Below are 25,946 nucleotides of genomic sequence, written 5' to 3' on the forward strand. Positions count from 1 at the left end.
TGTTGTTCCTACCGAGTGCCCCCCAGGCCAGGACTGACCGCCACACAGAACTCAGGCATTGCCCCTGAATTCTCTCGCAGTGAAGGGAAGAGGGTCTCATCCTGACACTTTTTCCTCCAAGGAGGTTCTTGTGCCAAAGTGCCCATCTCCTCCCAGGGCTGTCTCTGCAAACCAGTGTGGAAAGGGGAGGGCAGCCTTGGAAATGCCAGAGGAGCCCCACGTCCCTTCCCCAAAAGCAGTGGGAGCCCGGCTGACAAGCTCGTGTCACTAAGAAGGGCTTGGCAAGAGCAACAGGTAAAGACAAAGAGCAGCTGCTCCCAGGTGACCTCCTGCATGTAAAAGGACAAAGAAGCAGCCGGCGGCTTTCCTCCATCACCGTCTCGGGCTCTGCCGTGGTCACAGCCCTGCCAGGAGATGCATACGGCACCCAGACCTTCCCCTCAAGGGAAACCGGGGCCCAGGGAACGGAAGGGGACTGCCATCTAGTAGACAGGGAGGGTGGGCTGGAACCAGGCACGCCTGAGACCTCTCTTTCCTTTCACCTTTGGCAGAAAAGGAAAACGTGACCCGAGAGAGAGGAAGCAGTGTGCAGAGGTCTGGCGGCCAGGCTGGGGCTCCCAGTCACACTCCCACGTCCACGGCTACTTGCCATGGAGCCTTCCAGGCGCCTTTCATTGGGTCGCCCCCCCCCCACAAGGCTGCAAACCAAGGTGAACTGAGGCTCCGTCCCAGTAATGCCTCATAATTAAGATTCCCGGGAATAAAGTAACGCCAGGGAGTTTCATGGAAGCTCTGCCTTCAGACGGCTCAGGTCAGCCTTAGGCACAAGCGCCGGACTAATGAACGGCTCCCTTTAGGTCCAAAAGAAAAGATGTAATCGGTCCACACAAAGCCCGTCCTGTGCAATTACAAGAATCCTCGTGGATGGGCTGACCTGTGACCTATAAAACAAAATGAAGATTTTCAACCATCACCAGGAGGTAGGGAGAGGGCTGGCTGGTCAGCGGCTCCAGACGCCCAGCTCCCCAGGGCGCAAAAGCAGAACCCGCCCTGGGGCCTGGGGAGGAGGGGCGGCGCTGAAGGGCCGTTGTGCCGCTTCTCAGCGGCGGGTTTCTGTTCTTCTTTCTGGAGCAGGGAGGCTAATTCTCGGGTTTTGTTTTGGGTTTTTTTTGTTGTTTGTTTGTTTGTTTTGCACCAGACACCCGGATGTATACTACGAAATGGCATTCTTTGCTGTTGGACTCGAGTGTCAGGAAGTTCTTTCTTTCTAAAGAAACCAGACTCTGCAACCGCCGCAGGATGTGTTAATCACGCTTTGGCGGAGCGTTAAAGAGGGCATGTCTGGGGGCGGGGTGGGGGCGGGGAGGCGCCCTCCTACTCTCTCCCTCCGGGACCTGAGCTCCCGAGCACGGGGCCAACAGCCCAGGTCCTCGGGCAGAATGTCCTGAGGATATCTGCAGACTGTTTCTCCGGTCTTCTGTCTCCAGGCTTGAGGGGCTGGGTCCCACCTCTCGGGGCCCTGGCCGGACCCTCCGCGCCTCAGTTATTCAACTCCCAGGGCCCGCCGCCCGCAGCCCCCAACAGTCGGGAGTTCAGGGAGGGGCCGCAGGCCCTCCTGGAAAGTCTGCAGAACCGGGCCTTTCCCTCCCGCCGCGCAGCCAGCAGTGAGCTCCTCTCTCCCCTTTTAAAATCAACACCCATTCCCACATTTGCTTTTGGCAAACATTGCTTAACTACTGCTGTTTTCCCTGAAGTCACTGGAGAGAGAGCGTTAGATAATGAGCTGGCACGCTCTTTTGAAATGTTTACTGTGTTCCTCAAAGCAAGGGACATGCTGGTTCCTAAACTCATTTGGGGTTGCTAGATCTTTGTCACTCTTTTTGGAGGTCTCCGAAGTAAACACATGGACTCGAGTATAATCAAGCTGCATCAGGAAGTCAAATCAACAGCCCTGGAGCTTCCTAAGGGGTGACCCCTTGCTGCTCTGTCGGGACACGATTTTTCTTAATTCTCCCAACAGAAAGGAAAGAGACCTGCACGTGCATTAAGGGGACCCATGACAGTGCACCCCAAGGGGCAGGGGATGAGAAGGGAGGTGGTCTCGACCATGGCCTGTAGGACAGACCCAGGTGGCCGCGGAAACCCTCCTAAATGCAAATTGGTCTTCACAATGGAGCTTATATTGGAAAATTTTCTGAGCCTCCACCTGGCATATATCACAGTCTTGTTGGGAAAAAAAATTAAACCTCAGAGTGTCCAGTCGTGCGTCACTTCTGTGCGAACTATAATAAGCGCGTCCACGTGAGCCCTGAATGCCCATTTCCAAAATGGAGGCCTGGCTTAGGGTGACATTTCTACAGGTTTCACTTGATATTTTGGTTGCCTGTTTTTGCAAGGAGTTCAAAGGCATTTATAGACATTCTGATTAGTGCTTGTGATATCCCGGTGGGGTGGCAAATTCTATCAGCTCAGTGTTACAATTGGGAATAGAAAACCGTACAGCAGCCAAATGGTTTGGCAAAAACCATATGGCGTGTCACTGGTAACGCTTTGAGAAGAAAAAAGGTTTTTTCCCTTCAGCATCTCTCCCAAATCAATCCTCTGAACAATTTGCTTGTAGGGTGTTTTTTTCTTTTTTAATATCAGGTAATGTAGAGTAATTCCTAGGGACTGTGTCAAGTCTCGCCTACATTTTCAGCCTGCTGGGGCAGAGGCCACGTGGGCAGGAAGGAGGGCCACAGAGCCCACCCACGCCCCATTTGTTGGGAAGGACAGACTTTCCTGCATCACTGCAGCCATCTGGAGAGCTGAGTCCAGAAAGCAAAGATGGGGCATCCTGGCAAATCACGCCCCAAAGACGAGACACGAGAACCCGGAGCAGAGATGATCGCCCCTCTCCTCTGCGCAGCACTCTTGGTACGGCTGAGCCTGAGCTACGGTGACTTCCTCCAGTCCCATGGTCCAAACAAGAAGCGGAGAAGGAAGAACAGAAAGAAAGACGTGGGCTTGCTGTCTAGGGCAGATGGTGTGTTGGGAACAGATGCCAGGGACAAAGAAGACGCGCGCCACTCCTTGCTGGCTACCGGAGTCGCGTCTTCAAGGAGGAAGGCCTCCGGGACCAGGGAGCACAGCGCCGTGGCCAGAGGGAGGGGGGCCCCTTGCAGGAAGAGGGTCTCATGCTTCTTGGCCACGTGATCCCATTAGCAGGCGTTTCTAGACCTCGCAGACAAACTCACCCAACCCGCCCAGCGACAGCATGTGAGGAGTTGTGGCCACGCAGCCACCAGAAGGAGGTGCCAAAATCTTGCTGCTGTAAAGCAACGTTTGTTGAGGGTCCAGAAGCGCCCACCCCCGCAGGCTGGCTCCACGCACTGCCCTCCTCCCCCAGGGCAGAGCTGTCCCCTTCTCCACCGCCTGCCACTTCCTGCGTCAGGGTCCCTGAGGGCTACGCCCTCCGCCCGGTGCAACCCTCCCCACCTTGTCCACATGCGTGGCCGCTGTTCAGACTTCCTCAGGGAGGGTCTCCTCCCCCAGCCCTCCATTCGGGGTCAGTTCTGCTCCCTCCCAGCCTCCCCAGCCCTCTCCTGCAGGGGACCCATGGCAACCGACATGAAACCACTCACTGTCACCAGGCTGCGCGCTGGGCGCTTCCATCCCTGGGAGGAGAGCGCCGCTGAGAGGTACTTTCCCGGGTCACCGCTGCCCGCCCAGGGCCGGCGCGGCGTCCGCGAGTACTTGGCACGGTGGTAACACAAACAGCCGCCAGTTATGAGCAAAGAAAGAGCCACGTGAGCAGGGGGTGGCAGCGGGGGGACGTAGAGTTCAACAGCCCCACCATGAAGACACATCACGTCACGCAGTTTAGCCTCGTCTCCCTTCCACGGCCCTAAGGTTCCCTTTCTAGGCCCTTCGTCTTCTGGATCCTGGGACGCAGCGCGAGGCCCCCTGTCTGTCTCCCACCCACCTCCTAAGGGGAGGCGAGCAAGGATGCGAGCCGCACAGGCTCAGCCCGCGCTCTCGGCGTGGGAGTGACCAGTGCGTCCCCTCTTAGCGCTGGCCTTGGAGAGCCACCGAGGCCTCGTCCCTGAGGGCTTCGCCTTCCTCTGGAGAAGAGTGAATTCATTTGTATTTTCTGATATTCAAATTCTGTCCACAGTGCCTTTTTTCCATGGAATTTTGGAGTCTACTAGAGCTTGTCTGGAAGGAGTCAGTTCAGTTTGTTACATGGTAGCCATGCTTCGAAATACACGGGAGGTTCCAAATCTGAGCTCCTGATGACTGTTTTATAAAACTAGGATCGTTCATTCAGTTATGGATAAAGTCTTGAAAAACACTGAATGGTCTTGAAAAACACTGAATGACAATGAATAACATTGTTTTAAGCTTGTGGGGTTTTTTTTCCTCAAACAAAATTCTGCATCTGCTCATGGGAACTTCATAAGAAAGATCACTAGGAACAAAAAAGTATTAGCCTCTCTTCACAGCTCCTCCAGCTGCTTTTTCCAAACACCCAGAGGCCTTTTTCAAAGGCAGAGACATTCTCCAAGGAAGAAATCGCGTGGAGATCTGTCATTGCCACAAGAACGTGACCACCGATCTTCACAGGCGGTAAAAATAATTCCATAGGAAGTTAAGCAATAGGTAGATGGCCCTTACAGAGAGGGAGGAGGAGGCGGAAAGTGGAAGGGAAAGAGAACAAACAGACCAACAGAGAGCGCAGGGCCGTGGGTGCGACGCTGCGCCAGCCCCGGGGCAGGGAAGCCAACCTGAGTTTAGAGAATCGGGCTGGGTGTCCTGGATGATGCAGTTTGGCACAGAGCTCCTTCTTCATTATGCAAAATGTCCCGAAACTTTGAGACCAATGGGATAGGGGCAGCTAGCGTTTCCACTGATGCAGTCGTGCCTTTTCCAGATCCTTCACAGACCTTAACCAGCCTTTTAAAAAGTTCACTAACTCAAAACTGCATGTACGAGGCATTGCTTTACGTATCCAAAATTATCAGCTCATCACATGGGGAGGCTTATTTTACTTAGATAGTAAGTACACACTTAGAACTGACATTCACCTCAGAGGTTTCTCATTCTTTAATGACAAAGGGTGTATGCCTCCTTGCCAGTTACCCAGAGCCAGACCCACGGCCAAGCACAGACGAAGCTGTTAGCACCGCGGTGAAAAACAGATAGCAGTCTTCTGTCTTCTCCACTTCACGTCTCCTACGGTGTCAGGTGGTCATTTCCATAACCAGAAGGCAAGGGGAAAAGGACAGAGGGAAACTCGAAACTCAGTGAACACATTTTTAGCAGCAGGGAACTCCACCTCATCCTTCCCGTTTGCTGAGCTACCGAGATGAGCAACTTGTGATTCTTCAGAAATTCCTTTTACCACCTTCACAGATTCCAGAAACAGAAGACTTCTGCCCAGATTGAGAGTAGCTCCTCTTCCCTTTCATGTGTTAGTCGATTTTCAGATACTCCGTGAGTTTCCAAACACGGACTAAATCCCCCGCACCTGTCGTGCGCGAGGGAGCCTGGCGCCCTGGGCCAGGCCAGCACGGGTGTGAGGATGTGGTCCCCATACTCACCATCACCCAGCTCAGCACCTCGTAGCCAGCCGGGCCCTCCACTCCCGGGTCCCCATCGGTCTCCTGGAGCCAATTCTCAAGTGCCGTTCAAGCTGCTGTGCTCAGCGCGATCTGTGAACCACATGCGTCTACCCTGGTTGGCCCCTACTTAAAATCTTCCCTTAGCTCCTGGGGGAAAGGTCTGATTCCCGAGTTTCAGGCTGAAGGCCCAGGAAAGTGTGGGCCCAGGAGACGTCCCAGCCCCCTCTGCCACCCGCTCCCCACCCCCGACCTTCGCTGCGGCTGCGGCTCCCAGCCCAGCAGCACTCGTGGAGAACTTAGGGCTGGTCGGGCACTGTGATGGGTGCCAGCTGTGGGGGTGGCCATGGGGAGTCTGCAGCGCAGTCAATTAAAGGTACCATAGGGTGTAGGGTGTAGGATGCTGGGCTCAGCTCCCGGAGAGCACCCTGCTGAACTGAGGTTGTTCTGTCAAACTTGCAGAGGAGAGTTTAAAGACTACACCTGTGTGATGCGTCTCATGTCCATTACGATAGTTACTATCAAACACATGAAATAGCAAGTGTCAGTGAAGATGTGGCGAAACCGGCCTCTTTGCATATCACTGGAAGAAATGTAAAATGGTGCAGCTGCTGTAGAAGATTCTGGTGGTTCATCAAAATATTAAACCCAGAATGACCAAATTATCCAGCAAGTCCACCTCTGGTATACTCCCGAAAGAACTGAAAGCAAGACTCGAAGAGATATTTGCACACCATATTCATAGCTGCATTATTCGCAATAGCCAAAGATGGAAACAACCCAAATGCCCATCAGCTGATGAATGGATGAACAAGCTGTGGTCTGGTCATACAGTGGATCACTCAGCTTCAACCTAAAATGGAAGGAAATTTTGACACAGTCTGAAAAAAACAAGGACACACCTTGAAGACATTATGCTAAGTGATATAAGCCAGGCACAAAAGGACGAACATTTCATGATTCCACTTACATGAGGGGTCTGGAGTCGTCAAATTCATGAAGACAGAAGGCATAATGGTGGGTGCCAGGGGCTGGGGAGGAGGGAGTGGGGAGTTATTGTTTAATGGGGACAGGTTTCAGTTTGGGAAGATGAAAGCAGTTCTGGAGATGATGGTGGTGGCGGGTACGTAACAACGCAAATGTGCTTAATGACACTAAACTATACTCTTCTTTTTTTTAACTTTTTTATTGATTTATAATCATTTTACAATGTTGCATGAAATTCCAATGTAGAGCACAATTTTTCAGCTATACATGAACATATATATATTCATTGTCACATTTTTTTCTCTGTGAGCTACAATAAGATCTTGTATATACTTCCCTGTGCTATACAGTATAATCTTGTTTATCTATTCTACATTTTGAAATCCCAGTCTGTCCCTTCCCACCCCCCACCCCCCTGGCAACCACAAGTTTGTATTCTACGTCTATGAGTCTGTTTCTGTTTTGTATTTATGGTTTGTTTGTTTATTTGCTTTTAGATTCCACATATGAGTGATCTTATATGGTATTTTTCTTTCTCTTTCTGGCTTACTTCACTTAGAATGACATTCTCCAGGAGCATCTGTGTTGCTGCAAATGGTGTTATGTCATCACTTTTTATGGCTGAGTAGTATTCCATTGTATAAATATACCACTTCTTCTTTATCCAGTCATCTGTTGATGGACATTTAGGCAGTTTGCATGTCTTGGCTATTGTAACTAGTGCTGCTATGAACACTGGGGTGCAGGTGTCATCCTGAAGTAGGGGTCCTTCTGGATATATGCCCAGGAGTGGGATTCCTGGGTCATACGGTAAGTCTGTTCCTAGTCTTTTGAGGAATCTCCATACTGTTTTCCATAGTGGCTGCACCAAACTGCATTCCCACCAGCAGTGTAGGAGGGTTCCCGTTTCTCCACAGCCTCTCCAGCATTTGTCATTTGTGGACTTTTGAATGATGGCCATTCTGACTGTTGTGAACTCTTAAAATGATTAAAATGGTATATTTTGTGTTATGTACATTTTACCACAATAAAAACTCCCCAAACATCTGAAAACCAAATACACGCTTCTAAGTAACTCATGAGTCAAAGAAGAAACCACAAGAAATATTAGAAATTAGAATGTATTTTGAAATGAATGAAAATAAAAACATGATATGTCAAAATGTGTGAGATGCAGTTAAAACAGGGCTTAACGTAAAATTTATGGCACATCTAATCAGAAGGTAAGAAACCTTTTAAAACCGTGATCTTAGCTTCCACCCTAAGAAATGAGAAAAAGAAAAGAAAATCCATCTCAAATTAAGCAAAAAAAAAGAAATAATAAGGATAATTTAAAAATCAATGGAAGTGGGAAAAGAAAAATGATAGAAAAGAAAAATGAAACCAAAAGCTAAGTATTTGAAAAGCTAAATCAAACTGGGAAGTCTCTGGCCAGAGACCTGGAACAAGGAGAGGAAATAAATTACCAATGTCAGAGATAAGAGAGAGGACAGACCGCACTACAAAATCCACAAGCAAACAGGAAAATAATAAGGAGAGTATTAGGAACAACTTTATATAAATTCAATAACCTAATGAAATGGAGAAGTTACTTGGAAGACACAGATTCCTGGAGTTCACTCAAGAATAAACAATCTAAATACGTCAGCTTTATCTGTTAAAGAAATTGAATTTTTAGTTAAAACTTTCTCACAGAAAAAATCCCCAGCCCATAGGGCTTAACCGGAGAGTTCCACCAAGCGTTTAAGAAACAAAATCAGTTCTACACAAATCCTTCCAAAATAGCTAATGAGGAGGGACTCTCTCCCAACTTGTATGAGGCCAGCATTACCCTGAGACCAAAACGAGAAAAATGATATTTCATGAAAACTGCAGAGTAATAGCCCTCGTGGACATAGATGCAAATATTCTCAACAAAAACTGAGCATATCTAGTCCAACAGCAGACAAAAAGGATAACACATCACGACCAAATGGAGCTTATGAAAGAAAGCCAGGTTGGTCTAACATCTGAAAAGCGAATAATGGAATTTACCATAATGTCAGAACAAAGGAGTAAAAATGTACCACACCCATAAGTGCAGGAGACTCACTTCACAAAATCTAACACCTCATCCTTATAAATACTGTCAGCAAACTAATGTTGGAGGAAATTCTTCAGTCTGAGAAAGGACATCTGTAAGAAACTACAACAAACGTCACTCGTGGTAGAAGATGAAACGCGTTCCCGCGAGTCCAAGAACCAGAGAAGGGGGTCTGCTCTCACCACTTTTGTTCAGTGTTGTAGCGGAGGTTCTGGCTAACACAGAACGGCAGAGACGAGAAATAACAGTCAAACCTGTTTGAAAGGTAGAAGTAAAAGTGTCATATTTGCTGACGGCATGACCAACACAAAATCCTAGGAATCTACAAGAAAATCACTAGAACTAATTAGTGAGCTTGCCGAGTTCGCAAGTTACAGGCAATAAAACTATTGTATTTCTATTAATAAGTGAACAGAAATTGAAATAAAATCATTTACAATATAATGAAAACAGAAAAAATGCTTGGGGTTGAATCTGACAAAACACAGGCAAACACCACCAAAAACAACAAAACAGTACTGAGAGAGAGAAAAAGAAGACCTTGGCAAACGGAGAGATACGCTGCATCCATGCATTGGAAAACTCCGTGCTGTTAAGGTATCAGTTCTCAGATGCACGTACAGATTCAATATCATTCCAATCAAAACCTCAGTAGATTTACTGTAGAAATTGATTAGCTAATTTTTAAATTTATATTAAAATACAAGCACCTAAAAAACTACACACACACACACACACACACACACACTGAACCAAAAAATAAATAAAGGCAGAGGGCTTAAACTAAAATAATAAATTCCATGACTTATTACAAAGCTGGACTAATTCACACAGCATCATATTAACATATAAAGAGATGTGTGTATAGACAGTATCAAAATAACGTCTGCACAGGTCAATGCAGCGGAATAAGCAGGCCAGCAGGCCCGGGGTTATCTGGGCGGGCGGGTGACCAGGGAGCTCAGGGAAGCTTTGGGAGGTGATGGCCACGTCCATCATTTGATTGTGGTTATGGTTTCATGATATGTCAAAATTCATCCAGTTTTACACTAAATATGGACAGTTCATTGTGACTCAGTTATGTTTCAATTAAGCCAAAAAACACAGGTTAAATATCACATCTAACCTCTGTTGACTAACTGAAGCTATGTCCATTTTGAAGATTAAGGAACAGTCTCCGAGCAGGATTCCGGGTTTAGAGGGTGTTCCCGGGATCATCTCGGACACTGTGGTGCTCAGAAGATCCAGCCTTGTCTGCTCTGCAGGACTCAGATTAACACAAGCTCCTCCTCCCCCTGCCCCAGCCACCCCTCTTTGCCCAGCTAATTGCTACTAGTTTAAGGAAACTCAGCTCAAAAGTTCGCTCCTCCTGGACATCCTTCTTGGACCGAAGCTGGATTTGGGACTGACTGGCATTCAGCCTGGCATCGGGCTGGTCCCACCATCAGTGGGTCGCCCTGGGACGTGGTGGGCAACTCGGTCCCTTAGCCTCAGTTCACAGCACAACTCCTGGCCCCAGAAATGTGCTCGATGAACACATGACAAGCACAGGGGTAAGAAGAGGTCTCAGACAAGGGTAGGAACAAGGCCCCCTTCTGGAAGAGCAGAAACAGCTGGTGTGGAAGGTCCAGGAGCCAGGAAACTTGACCTGATCTACCCAGATGCCACCACTCCTGCTGCTCAGAAAGCGGGGACAGAGAAGAGCCTCCAGATGAGCGCCGGCGCGTCTTCCTCCTTCTGTCAGGGGGCCGAGGTCTCTTTGGCCTCCCCAGGCCCCACAGGAGAGGCTGCAGGAAGGGGTGGGCCAGCCTCTGCCTCCACAGGAAGGAAGAGCTTCAAAGAGAGGCGGATGCAACTGTTTCGAGATGCCAACAAGAAGATAGAAGTCCACGTCCCTGGGCTCCAGTTTTTGACCAGAACTAAGCTGACTCATTCAGTACGTCCCTTCTTGGACAGGGTTCCTCAGTGGGTTCCAGAAAGGCTGAGCGCAGCTCCGTCTGACCCCGCCCCCAGTAGCCACAGTTACTAAATGAGCATTCCTCTCTCCCCCACTCTCCCCTCGGTCCCCGGAGCAGCATCGCCAAAAGAACCCTCCCGGGAACCTGGCCGAGGCTGCCAGCCGACGCCGGCCGCGCGCCTTCTGGGCCGGGCGAATTCCAGAGCACAGGCCCCTCTGGATTCGGTGCTTTGTTTTGTAGGCAGTTGCTTCATAAATGCCGAAAAGCATCTTAGATGGGCGAACTGAAAAGGGCCTTCTGGTTCCCCTAATTCACTCATCCCGACAGACAGCCGCGCACCCGCCCCCCGCTGGGTCCTGCACTAGGAGGGAGAAGAGGAGGCCCGGCCGGGAGCCCGCGGGGGTGGCGGAGCCGGCGGAGGGGAGGGCGGAGAGGCAGTCCTAGGGCCGGCGGCCGGGGCGGCAGGCGGGCGCGGGGGCAGGCGCGGAGGAGGTGGCCCCCGTGTGCGAGACACTAAAGATGGCAAAGAGGTTCTGACCCTGCGGACCCCAGACACCAGAATTAGCAGAAGCAGAAGGCAGGCGAGCTCCGCAGCACGCGCTTTTGAACAAAAGGATGGACTTCTAAAGATGAGCGAGCAAGGGTCGTACAAGGAATGACTGTGTGCACCTTCAGATGAACTGAAAGGAACTTCTAGACACGAAAGATACAAGTCTTGAAATGACTAACTCCACGGATGATGCGAATAACACATTAGACCCTCACGACCCAGACGGCTGCCTCACGTCTCTCCTTCCTCCTCACGTCCAACACCTCTTTCTTCTCTCATCTGCCCTCAGCCACGCTCCCCTCAAAAGTGGCGGGAAACGGAGGAGCTCCCCCTCAAACCTCCAGGCGCACGCCCCCCGCCGGCCGGCGTCTGCCCGCACACGCTCCACCTGCGCCCCGACCTCGAGCGAGAGCTGGCTCGGGCCCCGCCCGAGCGCCATGCCCCCGGGCCCCGGAGCCCCCTCTGCGCGCCCCCGACGGGCGGCGCTCCGCACGTGCTCGCCTCTCTCCCACACGGTTCGCTTTCTCTCTCGACCGGGATGCGTTCATCGCCCTCTTAGGACTTAACCCTCGAGTTAAATGGATTCAACACTCAGAGGCAATTTTCTTCTTTCACCCTTTGAGTAGCCAAAATCCTACCTCTAGTAGCTTCTTAAAGAAAGGCTCAAGTAAACCCTGTACCCCCAGCTCTTACTTACTCACCTTTTCCTCCGCGTGGCAGCTTGGCTAGGCGTCAGACGGCGGACTTGGGCGCACCACAGGCAGCGCCCCTCTCCGTTGTGGCCGCGGAGGAGGTTAAAGCCAGGCCGATGTTTTCCCTCCTGCGGGACCGATCACTTTGCCTTCGTTCTTTCTTTATCTTTGAAATGGAGTAACTTGAATCAGAAACGCCTCCGTGCCGACCATGGTTTGCATTTCCCTGGAATTCCCTTTCAATTTGTAGCTTCAAGTCTCCTTTTTATTTCCAGAAATGTTTCTTGAATTATCATTTTAATTCTATGTTTTTCTTTCATCATCTTAGTTCTTTTATTCTTCGGACTCACTGAGCACAAGTATTCGGGCGCCTTTTCACAGCCTTCCCACACTCAGGTCCTCTGACCGGCGCCCAGATCCAGCCGTGTGTGCGTCCTTCAGCCAGACGGCCTTGTTTGCTTCCATTCGGTCTTGTTCTACTCCATTCTCAGTCCTGTCCTGCACACACCTCGCTACGTCTTCGGAAGCATCTATTCTTTGTGCTGATTCCAACGTGCCCTTCTGTCTGCGAGGGCTTGCAGTTTCCCGCCGACGTTTTCCTGCAAACGCACAACTCGTTTCCTTCTCTTCCCCCGCAGCTTCCCTGACGTCCGTCTCTGCTTTAAGGTCTTGTTTTATAGAGGCTGTAAGGCCCTGTTTTCTTTTTTAATTCATGGCAATATGTTTGGTCATAAATTCTATCTGCTCCATGACAATATTTTTTGATAAAAAAGAAGAAAGGAAAAGAGAGGTTAAAAACAGGCATGCACATCACCAGAAACCCGGCAGGCCCACGTTCAGGGGTGCACTGATGGATGAACAAGGCAGTGGGCCCCTCCTTGGGGGGGTCTCCCCGGGTCTTCTTTCTGTACCTTCTGCCATCCCTTCACAAAGGACCAGCGCCCTCCGCACCCCTTGGTGCTCCGTGAGTGAGAACTCTGGCTGTTTCCCGTGACATGGAGCCAGAGGCTAAGGTTCCCCCGTCTCCACACCATGTGGGCATCCTTCAGCCAGATGGCCTACTGGGGCTGCTGACCTGTCAGTGGAACCATGGCCTGGTTGCCCTGGATACACTCCAGGCTTTCCAGCCAGCGGCTTAGAGGAGAAAGCTCAATGCCAGGGGAGAAAGAACAGGGGAAGTGTCGTGACCGTCCTGTGAGCGGACGCGGTCTTCTCTCTGCTCTGGGAGCTACGAACTTGGCTCCAGGGACTGCAGGAACGGGCACCAGCTTCCCCCCGACTTCTCACACCGCACCCTTGCCCACAAAGCACGGTGCCTTGCTTCTTTAGCTATTCTTGCCTTACTGTGTGTGTATAAACGAGTCAGCCATCAGAGGGGCAGGTCGAGGGAGGCATTTCATGGAGCCGGAAGAGGGACATCATTTCAAACCACTGACAATAAGACGGTGACAAGGTGCTGAGGTCCAGTGAGCATCAGGCAGAGTGTTGTGGGGACCACGAGCAGGACATGATCTTTGAGCTATTTTTCAGCTTCTCATGAGTGATGAAGACCAGTCCGTATGCAGCCTTTTGCCCAGGCCGGCTGGGGAAGTGGGAGGATTTCTCGGTTCATCCGAGGAAGACACTGCAAAGCTGCAAGAACAGCACAGGATGAAGCGCCAGGAAGCTGTGTGCAGAGGCATCGCGGAGGGCTTCTTACTGCCACCCCCTGTCTACTTGGAAACACCTGCCTCAGAGGATGGCTGGGAAGACCAGGAAGGACATTCCTTACAAAAGCATCGAGCAAGGGCGCCTGGCATTCAGAATCCCGAGCACACCATCAGGCTCAACTGTCCCCCTCCTGAGCCCTGCGGAAGCTGGACAGCAGCTCCTGCTGGCACCGCCTTCCTTCCTCCCATCACACGTGTGACTCTCACCAGGCTGTTTAGATGCCAAGGAGTTTTTTTCTCTTTTCCATTATGGTTTATTACAGGATATTGACTGTAGTTGCCTGTGCTATATAGTAGGACCATGCTGTTTATTTTATATACAGTAGTTTGAATTTGCTAATCCCAAACTCCTAATTTATCCCTCCCCTTGCCTTCCCCTTTTGGTAACCATAACTTTGTTGTCTATGTCTGAGACTTTTTCTGTTTTGGAGATAAGTTCTTTGTATCATACTTTATAGTCCACATATAAGTGATACCATGTGATATTTGTCTTTGTCCAACTTACTTCACTTACTATGATCATCTCTAGGTCCATCCATGTTGCTGCAAATGGCATTATTTCATTCTTTTTTATGGCTGAGTAATATTCCATTGTATACACTACATCTTCTTTATCCAATCATCTGTCCATGGACATTTAGGTTGTTTCCATGTCCTGATGCTAGGGAGTTTTTGATGCATCAGTGTCAAAGGGGTCTTGTCAGTTACTTAAAATCACTATTATTTTATTGAGAAATGTCCACAGTGATCCCCGGGACACTTACTCTATCCCATCACTTCCCTCCAGTTACGTCACAGTAGACTTTCCCTTCCACTTTCTACATTTCTTTCATTTTCCAGTTCTAGTTTTTACATCTTCTTTTCTTTCTTTTTTTTTTTTTTACCAGTGGTCTCATTTTCTTTACATTTGATTTGTCTGAATTCTTATAAGTAGGTGTTATTTTTTTAACCAGAAAAAATACCAAACACCTGAAAACCAACAACACAATCGTGCTGCTACACATGCTTGATGAACCGTCAGAAGTTTAGTGGGGGTTTTCCTGTGCAAAGCTGAGAACCAGAGAGCATCCTGCCACCCAGCATCCTCCACTACCCGGAAACCTCCAAGAAGCACAGCCCCTGGGGTGAGAAGGCAACTCTCTCAATTGGGATCTTTGAGCATCTTTGGTGGAGAACTTAGTCTCTTTGTTCATCAGTTCCCTTATCTGCCAAATGCAGACGAGGACAGTTCCGAGCTCAACAGGTAAATGTGGCGTAAATGAGGTAAGACACTCAGAAGGGTGCCCAGCACATCAGAGTCCTCACTCTATACACAGGCAGCTAAGGGCAGCAGAGCCCAGCAGCCGGCTCCTTCAGCCGCGGAAAGGAGTAAGCAGTGGTCCAGGCTACAGCACGGGTAAACCTGGAGAACATTGTGTTGAGTAAAAGAAGCCAGTTGCCGAAGACCACATGTTGTATGATTCCATTTATGTGAAATACTCAAGCCAGTTGATGAGACAGGAAGCAGATAACAGGGAGCCAGGGCAAGGGGAGCAGAGGTGACGCGGAGTGCTGCGGGTGACGTGCAGAGAGCTCAGGCGCAGAGGGGGCGGTCGGGACACTTGTGGACGCCGTCTGGGTGATGGAGACTTGAGCAAGGACGTCACACAGGGGTGGTACTGACACGACCTGACACCCCTCACGGGTGGAGGATGAGAGGGGACAGGGGACAGGGGAGGCAAAGGGCACCATGCATACAAACAAGGAGGCCAGGAAAGACGCAGTGCGTTTCCAGAGAGAAAGGAACCAGGCACGGTGAGTTCAGCTGCAAGTTCTAAGAAAGACGCCAGAGCTTGGGGTGCTGCCGCCGTGGGGTGGGGCTGGGGCTGCACCGGGTGGCCCGCCCAGCGGGGCGGAGGCTCGGGCGCTGCCTCCTTGGCCACCTCACCCGAGGTCAGCCCTGCAGTCTGATGTGCTGCCAGTGTCGAAAACTCAGCTTTCAAGATTGAGCAACAGCCTTTTCTCCTCCCAGATGAAAAGCTGTCCAAAAAAAAGGCCCAGATTTCCCCCTTGCTCTCTCCGCGCTTGGAGCCCTCCGCGGCTGGCCACAGCTGCATCACCCACAGCACATTTTACAAGGCTGTCCTTGCGCCAGGGCCCTTTTAGAAGTAAAAATAGCTGAAAGAAGCCTGCTCTCCCGGAAACATGAAAACATTTCACCAGACCTCAAGCTTTCACCTACTGGCGCGTCACCCTATACCCAGCACACCGCTTATGAGACCGGTTTGTGGCGCCTTGAGAGGCCGTCCCGAGGACCCGTCTGTGCACATGCTTGGATTGAGGGCTCATTTTTCAGATGGGCATCCAGCTGGAAAACAGAGCAACTCCGGACTGGGTCACTGCTAACGCGCACCGAATCACTGAAGACACACCGTTCATGAAAACGAAATGCTTCTGATTCTTAACGGCACCCTGCTGGGGGTGGTTACTGACCAATGCTTGGTTATTCCGTTCCAGCATGACTAGCCCTCCCAGTGTTAGGGTCCTGGACTTTGATAACGTGTTTTCAGGTCAGCCACAAAAGTATCTCTACGATTTTTCAGCTAACGGTGCATTTGTGAAGAGGTCATTCAAGGCTAAGACCAGAAGGATTCGAAGATCTGATTCCTTCCTGAGGCCCTTAGTTGTAAAGGACCAAAGAAGCCATAAAACAAAGATTTATTCAGTTCCAGCCGGACAGTCCAATGGCACAGCCCTGTAAGAACCAGGGAAAAAGAAACATCTGGCCAGAAAAGCACACTTGTTTACAGAAAAAAATGGTTTAAGAGATTTCTGCAGCTTCACCAAGGTCTTGGATTAAAATTAGACTGAAAAGTAAAAACGATTTAGAATCTTGAGAGCATGGGGGCAGCCCAGGCAGGAGAAAGAACATCTTGTTTCTTCCTTATCCAGCTGCCTCTGACTGCGGGTCCCCTCCCGGGCGCCCCGGGAGAAGCCCTGCCCTGGTGGGTAGCCCCTTGGGGACTCACACAGCTGCGGCCCCCACACACAGGTGGCCGGGACTGTCTCTGCTCGGAGGTCGAACCGTCTTGTGGGAGAGTGTTTAGTGAGTTGACGCCCAGAGAAAAGACAGGGACCTGTTTTGCTACCCCTGATGATCAAACGCCTGTCCTCCAAGCCCAGTGCAAACAGCTCTTGCGCTCCTGGTCCGCAGATACTGACGACTGCCTATACGGGGGATGAGTGCATCTTTGGAGACGGGGACAATGGCTGTTTTGTAAGGAAGGAGGCCTGCCTTGGCAATGCGGTCCTTGGCCTGAGTCAGCCAACTCAGCTTCTTCTCCAGGCCTGCCGCTGACTCAGCGAGGACTCACAAGCCAAGCCCTCTCTGCTCCAGTTCTCCCGGCCCCCTCCCGACGTGCACAGTGGCCGGGTGGATGGGAGTCACAGGACTGGGCCAGTGCCTTCCGCTCTCCCTAGGATGCTAATGGGATTAATGGGTTAAGGTTGGAAGATGCTTTGAACTTCTTGGCACAAAACAGTCTCAAGCACGATAATTAATAACTCTTACCGAAGAGTGGACGAGGGTCAGAAGTCACTCGGGGGCCTGGGGAATTGAGTTGGCCCTGCTTTGTGCCTGGGTCTCCAGAGCCAATGGGAAGAAACATGCCGTCGGCCATTTGCAGCTATGCACACGGTACAGAAGTGACGTGAGCTGGGTCCCTGGGTCCCCAGGCCGTGCACGCAAGCAACCCTGAATCTCTGTACTGGAGGAACAGAAATGCACATGCTCACCATGAAAACCAAGGCCAGAGAAGAAACAAGATCACACCGCCAAAGGAGGGGAAATGCACCTGCCCAATGGCCACTGGGTTAGGAGAGAGGTGCCACATTGTAGCAACCGGAGGTGAAGCTTCTACCAGTGGCCCGGCAGGAGGATGCTGAGCAGACATGTAACCACACCTAAGGCTGTTCCGCGGCTCTCTTCAAAGAGGGCCTGGAAATCTTTGACAAATCTAGAGCAATCGAGACTTAAGTGTTCCCACATCCCCCTGGAAACACGACACTCCTAGGACTCTCGCACCACCAAATGCCAAGTGGAGAAGATCGTGAACTAAGCTGGCATTCCCTGCAGTCACTTCTCTTTCTCTGTAAATGGGAGGGTCGGACCCGCCGCTGCCTCAGTGTCCCTGCATCACCCAGGCTTCCAGTCCTTTAAGCTGTGAGCCACCCCTCTATGGACGGTCACCATTCTGCTGCCCTCCATAGCCCTGGCAAGACCTCTAGGAACTTGTGAGCCCTGCCCGACACCTCACTACCCCCGCGATGACCAGACTTCGGCACAAGCGAGCTCCTCTCAAATGAAGTCAACACAGCGCTCCGCACTGTTCCTTCCTGCCCGTTCGGCTCTTCCGAGTGTTCCCGTGGCACTTCCAAATTCCTCTCTTGTGCCATAAACCACTGGCACAGAGACAGGGAGGCAGTGCCCCACCCCCGAGCTCCCCACCACGTGCTGGAGCCCACCGGGGGCCCCGAGAGCATCACACAGCGCCGTGTCCTCTGCGGGCTGGCTGTGCGCTGAGCCGTCTCCTCTCCAGCCAGTCTCCCAGGGCTGCCATTCCCCGCAGAGTCTCCCCAGCTCACTCTCGGCCAGCCCTCCCATCCGTGCAGCAGTCCTAAAGCCTCCTGAGCATTCAGAAATGCACTTCCAAACAGGCGGTCTGTCCTTTGGGCTGACAACGTCCACTCCCACCAGTAGGACACCAGTCCCCTCCCACCACCTCTGAGAGTCCTGGCCCCAGGGGAAGTGTGTTTGCACGCATAGGAAGGAATCGCCAAAAGCCTAGGATTTGTTCTGCTTATCTGCATTTGTCCCGCTTCTTCTGGTGTTAGAGACGGCGGCTGCGCACCTGGTGGAGCTGAAATCACTGAGGTTTGAGGAGGACCGTGCGTCGTGCAGCCCATCTGCACCATGGCTGGCAGGCTTATTAATCAGCCTCTAAGCCCCGAGAGCCAGGCATCATCTCAAAGAGACAAGGGCCCTGAAGGTCAAAGATGTTACCCAAACTTCCACAGCCCCAAGTGACCGAGTCTGGACATGAACCTGTCTGGGCTCATGGGCACACCCTTCCTACCAGACCAGCGAGGCTCCCACGTCACATTGCCCGACTGCTGCGAGCTCTGGCTAAACGTGGTCAGTGCCGACCCTGGTGTCTGCCTCTCAAGCCCTCCTTCACCAGCGGACTCCTCTCAAGTCCAGGCCACTCACCTGGCAGGAGGCAGCAAGGCGGCCTCGGAGGGCTGGTCATCTCCTTACCCGGAGCCCCTAATCTCTCCAGGCCCTGGGCCCTGTGCACAGCCCCCTCTCTGCTCTGCACACACATGCTTAACCCAGCTGACCCTGCCAGCCCTCGGCCACCATCCTTTCAGTCCTGGCTCCTCTTCCTGAGACACCCAGATGTGACGCTTCACCAGGTGTCTCCTGCGGTCACACCCCAGGACCTGATGCTCCCCACAACCAAACCTAGAACTTTCACCACTTTCCGTAGTCTCCATCTCTGGTTCCTGAAACTAGTTACTCCTGAATTATTCCTCCCCCACCCCGCCCCCCACACTCACATCCACATGGTCACCACGCCTGCTCCCTGCTGTCTCCTACGATCTCCGGTCCCTCTTCCCCTTCCCGTCACCCTCACAGCCTTTCTCCAGTGCGTTCCCAGCAGCCCCAGAACCTCGGTGGTCCATGAGCACATCAGTTGAGTGGGTCATAGCATCTTCCCTTCTTAAAACCCAAGGGCTCCTCCAGTGCCTGGAAGACAAGGTCTGACGTCTTCAGTGGGGCTTCAGAAGCTCTCGGGTGCTGGTGCCTGGCTCTCTGCCCCTCCCCAACAGACCATGTTTCAGGGCCACCCCAGGCTGGTTGCTGCTGTTTCCAAGCTTTGCACACACGGCTCCTTCTGCCCGCAACACCCATCCTTGCCTCCCCACCATCACCGCATCACCCGCAGCCCTGCAGAACTGCTTCCCTGCCACAGCTTTGCTGACCTCCCCCGAGGGATGGTCCCCGGCCCCCACCAGTGGCTGCTCCAGCCTCAGCCAGGCCACATTCCTACCCACAGGGGTCTGGGGCTAGGGGTCCGCAGCCTGGAAGCCCTTCCAGGCTGTCTCAGCATCTCCTTCGCTGGGCGGGTCACTTCCCACGAGGATGGAAGAAAGGTTCCTGCGTGCGGCACGAGTGAGTGACCACGGGGCCTCCTCTACAGCCAAGGCTCAGCCCCAGGCTCCTCGGCCGAGCAGGGCCTGCTGCCGTGGCCAGCTCTGCAGCCCCGGGAGCCTCTCCTTTGAAACTGCTTGGTTTATGCATGAGGAAGTCCAGCGTGCTCTGCTATCTCGCTGTAGTTTCCATCTTACAGATGAGTTTCTGCTCTGAAATGGAAAGGCCGGAGGGCGCAGGGCGGTCCGCATGCAGGCCAGATCGCTCTGCTCCGACCCGCTCGCGCTGGAGCCGGCCCAGCAGCCTCGCTCCGCAGGCCTGGGTACGCCAGGGTTCATCCCTCACACCGCGGTGCTTTCAAAAACCGCAGAAGGCGAACACGCCCGGCCAACGCCAGGCTCTCATGGGCTTGTCCTGACTCTGATTCGGCCTAGTGTGGCCCACTGCGGGGCATCGCCCCACAGAGCCTTTGTCCCTGGTCTGTGTGCCCTCATGTCCTCCCCAGATGCGCCAGCCACACCACCCAGGGAAGAGACAGCCTCAATCGTCCATCCCCACAGTCCCAATGAAAATATTTAAAATGCTCAGAACAGGTGTGGGCTTAGCCCAGGAAGCAGCAGGGCCGGGCTGCGAGCCTGAAGCTGCGAGCAGGAGCCTGACAGCGCTGTATCAGTGGGCTCCCCGAGGCCCCACCTCCCACAAATCACCCCGAGCCCTGGCATCCGCGCCGGCGCTTCCCGCTCCGGCTCACACAGAAGGGGGGGCCTCACCCGGCCTGACCCCTGCAGAGGCCCACATGTTCAGTCCCACACACCACCCGCAGCCGCAGGATTACACAACCCCTTTTTGACGCTGCAGGGAACACCATGTCCAGGCAAAGCCCAACCCCTCAGGCCACAGCAGGACCGTGGGTGCTGCCGGCGGGCGGGTCCCACTCCAGCCTCGGCCCCATCACTTGCCGCGGGCACGAGGCGCCGTCCCTCTCACACCAGCTGCTGCCTCGGTGGAACAGGAACAAACAGCACACGGGTGCACGGCACGAGCTCAGTGGACCCAAAACTCCCTGCGGGGAGGGTCAGACTCCTTCAGGATGAGGCAGATTAGGGTGGGGAGCCGGATGAGGAGGAAGGATGCGCGGTGGGGATTTTTTCTGAATTCCCACTTAATCGGGATAAGCTGCCTGGAGAAAAAAGGGCTGTTCTAATCTCTCCTTTCATGTCTGGCCAGGAATATTGCTACTCAGAACAGAAGGCTGCATCCAGGCTCCTAAGCCATCTCAGGAGAGCCCAGGGTCAGCTGTCCCGGGATGGCTCCGGCCACGGCTGGGGAAAGCCTCTGCCAGGAGATACGGTAAAAGCCAAATAAACAAGGAGGCTTCCTGCAAACACAGCCCTGGGGCCATGGCAGCCTCTGTCTACATCCCCGGACCTGAAATCACTGGGCAGGAGGACCCAGCCTTTAGGACGACGTGCCCTGTCCTTCCCATCCTCACAGAGGGCACTGGCATTTGAGTCACATGTGACCAGCAGGACAGAGCAGCATCTCTGTAAGATGGTAGGAATGTTCCCAAAAAGCCTCCCAACTCTGAAGTGCCAAAGCCTGCTCAGGCCAAAATAGCTGCGATGATGAAGACCCGGAGGATCTGGGGAACAAAACAACCCCCTTTGAGGCCCCGGCACTGCAGCCTAGTCATCGTGCGACTTGGGGCTTGTGGCTAGTGGCCTGTCTCACAGAGAAGGGGGCACGGGGAGAGGACAGAGGACAAACTCTACATGATCCCGCTGGGGGAGTCGAACCGGAAAGGCAGAGAAAGCACGGGGTGGGGGCCGGGCGGGGGGAGCGAACGTGCAGCTGGCGCACAAGGGAAACAGCTTTTAGCTAGTTTAGGAGGATAAAGAAGTCCTGAGGTGGCTGGGGATGGTGGCATGGCATGATGGATGTAGTCAATAACGCTGAAATGGACACTTAAACGTGGTTAAGACAGCTCGGTTTATGTTAGATGTGTTTTACCACAATAAACAATTTTTGAAAAAAAGTGTTCAGGTGCCTTCTCTGTCAGTGGAGTTTCTGGGTGTCCAGTGGTGTTGGGAGCACTGAGATGTCGATTCTGAAGGGAAGAGTGAATTGGTGCCTCTGGTCGCCAAGGAGCACCAAGGAAGAGGCAGGGCTCCCAGGGCATCTCCTTGGATCTTGGAGGCAACGCAGTCCTCACCTGAGTGTGCTAGTCCAGCCGGTTCACCAGGGCACCCCAAAAGCCACAAGTCTGGAGGGCGGTCAGCAAAAGAGGGGCAGCGAGGTGGGAGTTGAGTAGGGCTGGGGTTTCAGTCTGGGGAGGCGAAAGACGCGTTGGAGACGGATGGTGCTGACGGCTGCCCAGCAGAGTGAACGTGCCCCGTGCCACTGAACCACGCGCTTAAAAATAGAACAGGTAAGGGGGAGGACAGAAATGAACTTATTTACAAAACAGGGACTGACTCACCGACATAGAAAACAAACTTATGGTTACGGAGGGGAAAGGGGTGGGAAGGGATAAACTGGGAGTTTCAGATTTGTGGATACTAACTACTATATACAAAATAGATAAAACAATAAGGCCCTACTGTATAGCACAGGGAGCTATATGCAATAGCTTGTAATAGCCTATAACAAAAAACATATATCTATAAATGTATAACTGAATCACCACGCTGTACACCTCAAACTAACGCAACATGGTAAACCAACTATACGTCAATGAAAAATAGATAAAGTGGTACATTTTACGTTTGTATATTTAACAATTTTAAAAAACTAGACAAAAAGAAAGGATGGACTACATTTTCACGTATATACAAAATATGATATTGCCTGTAACAATTTAATTCATGTAGAAACTGCACTGAAGCAACAGCAAGTTTTAAAAGTCAGAAAAACCGCTGTGAATAAAGATGGGGGGAGTGGGGGGCGAGCCTGAGCCACGCCCCGTGGGGGGAGGGGCAGCTGAGTTTGAACAGTGGCATCGGTACCTAAGATGTGTCAGCCTTACAGCCACGAGCAGCTGCGCCGAAGAGCCAGAAACGGAGGCGATGGGGCGCCGAGGGGCGGGTGGGAGGCGCAGGCTCTCCGTTCTCCTACCTGTCTGAGGAGCTGAATCATCGCTGAATCATGTGTATACGTTACCGTTAAAAGTAATTCCACACGGCCGTGACTCAGCCGTCCGTGAAGCTAGTTAAAACATTCTTTAATAAAGACTTAAACTCTTGGCGGAGGGAGGAGGAAGCCGCTTCCGCGCCTCGGCCTCCTGGGTTTGGGCCTCCGGACGGTTCCGACGTGGCTGGGGCGCTTCGCAGGCCCGGGGGCCCGCGAGCAGAGAGCGCGGTTCCGGTCCCGCCGAGCGCCTGCGTCAGCCCGGCACTCGCCCCCTCTGCCCTTCACGCATGCGCGGCCCACTGCCCGTCGCCGTCCAGGACCCAGCTGTGGGGGAAGGAGGGATGCAACCGAGGCCAAGGGGGAAGACTGGCGCCCCTCCGCAGCGGGCAGCCGTGGTGAAGCCCTGGCGGGGGTGGGAGGTGGGGAGGGTCGAGGTGAACAGGGGCTTGAACACAAACTGCGGTGGGAGAACCGGGGGTGGGGCACGAAGCAGATGTGCGGAAGCAGGGGGCCAGCGGACGAGAGAAAGGGGGCCCCGCCGTTGAGTGCTCCAGGGCCCCCCTGCGCAGCCCTCTTCCTCCCCCCCGGCCCCTGGCCTCCGCTCCACCCATACTCCTGGGCACGGCAGGCAGGCACGCGATAGACACTGACTGGCAGCTGAGGGTGGCAGCTGCCCCCGCGTCTCTGTGAGGGGACGTCACCAGCCCCGTGGGCGGAGGAGGTGCGCCTCTCACTCCCGTAGGGCGGGGGCGGGACCGGGCGCGACAACGTTGCACTGTTTTCTGCGCTGACCGCTGTGGGCAGTTTAATTCTAGCTGCCGCGGATGCCCTGTGGGGGCCCCACGTCCAGCAATGGCCCTGAACTCGTCTGCACAAGGTGCTCCGACACAGCGCTGGGCGCTGAAAAGAGCAAGACGGGCTTCCTGCCCCTGGGCGCTCCCGGGGCGGCAGGGGCCAGTGCAGGGAGGGCCGTGCTGGGGGCGCGCACACGGCACCTCTCAGTGTGCACACGACACTGAGGAGCAAGGATGGGGAAGGGCTCCGTAGAGGACAGCCCTCACGCTGCCACTTTAAAAAAATGTTTTTAGTATCAAATTTCCCTTTCCTGTGCCCCAAGTCAAATAACTAATGATGTGGGGAGGAGAGACATGGATTCGTAAAATTGGACAGGGCCATGGGACTCATCCAGCCCAGCCTCCTTCCTTCACAAATAATCTGAACACATACACTGGCGCGGGTCCACGCTGGTGGGGGCCAGAACCACTGATGTGTATTTGCGGGTGAACTGCTGTGCAGATGGCCAGGAAGGGTCTCTTTCCGTCTTCCAATGAGCCCCACGAGGTGGACCCCTGGGGTCCTTACTCAGAGATAAGGCAGCAGCAGCTCCGGGGATACTCTGCCCCTGAGGGTCAGAGCTGGATGGGAGCCCACGGAGATCTGCAGACCAGCCCGTGTCCAGGGTCCCCAGGCTATGTCCTGTCCCTGGGCCCTGCCTGCCAGCCTCACCCACAGGCAGTCAGGCACCATGACATTTCCCCACGATGGGCGCTGCCCATGAGCCCTTGCCAAGCTGCCAGCCAGCCAAGGAATGCCTGAGCCAGCCAAGAAGGTCCAGGAACAGGCCCGCAGGGACTCCCCAAGGGTAGGGCCGCGGGCGCAAGACTTCCTCCGCCACCCAGCCCGGTGGCCGCTGTCGGTTTCACCTTCCAGCTTCATCCTGTTCCTCAGCTGCGGTTCCTTTCTTGCATTTTTTCCTTCTCAGCACTTAATGATGAATTAAATTCTTTTCATTTTTTTCTCCTGATGCAAAATATCAGCAACTGAGAAAGAAACAGAGAGAGAGAGAGAGAGAGAGAGAGAGAGAGAAGGAAAGAAAAAGGAAGAAGGAAAGAAAGAGAAAGAAAGAGAGAAAGAGAAAGAAAGAGAGAAAGAAAAAGAAAGAAAGAGAGAGAGAAAGAAAGAAAGAAAGAAAGAAAGAGAGAGAGAGAGAGAGAGAAAGAAAACCCTGGTTGATGAAAACTCCTAACGTGTCTGGTAAATCATTTCAAAGCCCAGTGGACATCGGCAAAAACCAGCAGGGCAGCTTTGCTGGAGGTGAAGTGTCCTGAGGCAGGGAGAGCTGGACCCACGTCCAATTCTACCCCTCAGCTCTGCGAGGCCAGACCGTGGCCCTCTGGTGTGGGGGACCCCAGGGTCCTCGCTTATAACCACCTCTGCCTCAGGCTGTCGGGAGAAGGAAAGGCAACCCCTGGCATATCACAGTAGTGCTCAGTGTCAGTAACCACCTTTGTAAACGATTAAGTTCAAGTTCATGCAGCCACAAGCGCATCCTCAGAGCATGATGTCCCAACCCTGGAGTCAGAATGCATCAGAGCGTGAGACGGTGGACTGTCCAAGATGTGTGCTTCACCGTGTTTAAAACTGATAAAGAAAAAGTGTCAGAGATTCTCCCCAGCTCACTCTATCACCATTCCAGCCTTATCATTAGCTCCTCCGACAAGTTCTGGCTTTGGGTGTTCTTGAGGACTCTTTTCAGAACAAATTCCGCTTCCCTGAAGGCCGAGGGACAACAGCAGGGGTGACCCCATGATGTGCTCTGCACCCGCTGCCTGGTCTGAACCCTGGGACAACCCTGCAGTGAAGGTATTGAAATTCCTGATTCACAGGGAAGTCGGCTGAGCCTCTGTGAGCAGGAATAATGGCCCGAGGCCACAAATCAGTAGGATCCGAGGCCAGGTGCCCCTACTCGAAAGCCAGTGGTCTCGCCACCCAAACCCCAGCTCAGCCGACCCCAGCGAGGGAAAAGTGCCCCCCGGGTGTGATGCGCACTCAGTAAATGGAAGAGTCAACAACCACTGCCTGAGCTGCGCCAGCCCCTGTTTCCTCACGTGTGAAGAGGGTAATCACACAGACCCTGCTGCTTCACAGAGTTGTTATAGCAACGACATTAAATAAGCCACAGGAAGGTTCTTTCCAATTCAGTCATTCTTTCATCCATCCATCAAACACTGGCCAAGAGCCTACTCTGTGCCCGATATCCTGCTA

At 52.9% G+C, this 25,946-nt stretch overlaps 1 long non-coding RNA gene across 1 annotated transcript; it reads right to left on the reverse strand.

The window, feature by feature from the left end:
• Window positions 1-21,742: 21,742 nt before the first annotated feature.
• Window positions 21,743-23,186, reverse strand: LOC140697003 (uncharacterized). The gene is made up of 2 exons (XR_012073817.1): window positions 22,778-23,186; window positions 21,743-22,184 (listed from the first exon to the last, which is right to left on the reverse strand). It is a non-coding gene; the product is annotated as an uncharacterized lncRNA (long non-coding RNA).
• Window positions 23,187-25,946: the final 2,760 nt, after the last annotated feature.

The sequence above is a fragment of the Vicugna pacos genome, chromosome 6 (assembly GCF_048564905.1).
Source record: "Vicugna pacos chromosome 6, VicPac4, whole genome shotgun sequence".
Lineage (NCBI taxonomy): Eukaryota > Metazoa > Chordata > Mammalia > Artiodactyla > Camelidae > Vicugna > Vicugna pacos.